Source organism: Myotis nattereri (assembly GCF_964212035.1).
Source record: "Myotis nattereri genome assembly, chromosome: 3".
Taxonomy (NCBI): domain Eukaryota; kingdom Metazoa; phylum Chordata; class Mammalia; order Chiroptera; family Vespertilionidae; genus Myotis; species Myotis nattereri.
This window is the reverse complement of record NC_138077.1, coordinates 55580807-55583330: the sequence shown is the minus strand read 5'-3', so window position 1 is coordinate 55583330 and position 2524 is coordinate 55580807.

Sequence of the window (2524 nt, the reverse complement as noted above, 5' to 3'; positions counted from 1 at the left end):
TCATTATTTGTAATACCTAATATCCATAAACCAATGAATGGGTAAGCAAAATGGGGTATATCCATACAATGAAATATTATTCCACCATAAAAAGGAATGAAGTACTGATACATGGTACAACATGGATGAATCTTGAAAACATTATATTAAGTGAAATAAGCCAGTCACAAAAGACTACCAATTGTATGATTCCATTTATATTAAATCTCCAGAATAGGCAAATCTATAGAGACAGAAAGTGAATTGGTTGTTGCCTAGGGCTAATGAGAGGTGAGAGGATTAGGGGATGACAGCTAAGAAGTAAGGATTTCTTTCTGGGGTGATGGAAATCTTCTAAAATTGGTTGTGATTATATTAAATTTAAATGAGTAGACTGTATGGTATGTGAATTATATCTCAATAAAGCTACTACCCAAAAAAATAAAAGAACATTAAAAAAGTGAGCTGGTTCCAGCCAGTGTTGCTCAATGGTTGAGTGTCTTCCCATGAACCAGGAGGTCACGATTCTGATTCCTGGTCAGGACACATGCTGGGTTGTGGGCTCAATCCCCAGTGCGGGTGTGCAGGAGTCAGCTGATTGATGATTCTCTCTCATTATTGATGTTTCTATCTTTATCTCTCTCCCTCTCTCTTTCTCTCTCTGAAAATCAATAAAAACATTTCTTTTTTTAAAGTGAGCTGGGATGGATTAGGTAGATACAACACCAGCGCAATTTTAGCGAAGACCATCTTAAAGAAAATTTGTATCACCAGAGACCTCCCTCTGCCTACACATAACTTTTGCAATGACCATAACTCTGTGTAGTTGAGAAGAGCTCTAGAAATGTAGCTATTAATAACAACTTACACTTAAAAAGCACCTACCATGTGTCACCATTCCCCATGCTTTAAATTTATTAACTCAAAACCATGAAGTAGATTTACTATTATTATACCCATATTATAGCTTGGAACCTGAAGCACAGGTAGGACTGTGACTTAGATCAGGGTCAGCAAACCTTTCCTATGAAGAGTCAGATAATAAACATATTAGGCTCTGTGGGCTAAGAGGTGAAATTGAGGATACTATGCAGACATTTATAAAACAAGAGAAAAAACACACTTCCCAAAAATATTAAAATATAATAGTAATTGAGCACAATTTTTGGAAATACTGTTCTACTAATAGAAGAATAGAATTATTCTTGGTTGGGGGAAATATTTTGCTTAATTGAGGTTCAGAGTTAAGTTTCCTATTATCAGAATTGATGACAAATATTCCACTGTTAATGCTGATTAATAATAAAATTTTATGTATTTCATCTTTAAAAATGTCTTTCACACAGATATGTACTGCCAAATGCTGAGATCAATCCATGAGCATATAATTTTAAGGATATTTATTGCTTGGAAGGCAGTTATAGAATTCTATGAGATTCTTTTATTGGTAGTGCCTTTTAGCATGCCATTATATTGCAAATTAATCACTTCCAATTGAAAGTTAGGTAGCTGCTCCTCAATTGCTTCATAAAATGGACTTTGAAATATAAAGTTTGTTTTCATACTTGCATTAAAGCCCAAAAAGTACTGCAGGAACTATAGTTTAAGTTCAGATTATATGTCTGCTGCAAATTTGTGTGGGAAAGATCTTCTCATTTTAACCTTTTGACCACACAGGAAGTATAGAAAGCAGCTTGATGTGACTTGTGACTTACACAACATCAATAGTTAAAATGACTTCACCACAGTATAAAATTTGCATATAAACCATTCTTGTCTGATAAGAGTGGTTCTTCTCACTAATATTTTAATCTCAGCCCTGTACTCAAAAATTTGCAATAAAACTTTACTAATGCTAAGCCATCAAACTGCTTTATAGTAGGGTAAGTCAGGATATTAGCTTCTACATGTGACAAAAAACCACAGAACAGTGTTGGTTAAGTTCACTGACAGTGAATGAAGTTCACCATTGACACCACTGGTTACATAACACATGATATATTCAAATATTTTCAGCCAAATACTTACTCATAGGTAATACAAGGAATAGCCATCCATAAGCTTCAAATGCCTAGCATTTTCACAAGCTTTGCAAATGAATCACACTATCGTTTTTTTCTGCTCCACACATATTTCTACCACCTCCAGTTGTAACACATCTTAGCAGATTCTACTTCAGTTTATACTGAAATAATGTTTTCTCAACTTCTTTGAAAATCACTTTTTTAAAAACAACTTTATTGAGGTTTAATTCACCTATCATACAACACACTCATTTAGAGTGTGTGATTTCATTTAAAAATATCCTTTCTTACAGTTGTTTCACAGAGGCTATTCGGAGAGGCTAATTCTTCAGTCACTTCAAATTTGTCACTGACTCCTTGAATGAACCGCTGAGTAGTATGGGTAACATCTGTCAACTCCTCAAGAACCAAGGAAAATCACTCAAAATTATTTGCCTTGTTTATTAGTTGACTATTAGATACTGTCCCCAATGTTCTCAACTCTCTGAGCAACTGTTCTTGCTGCAACTGTCTTAAATAAG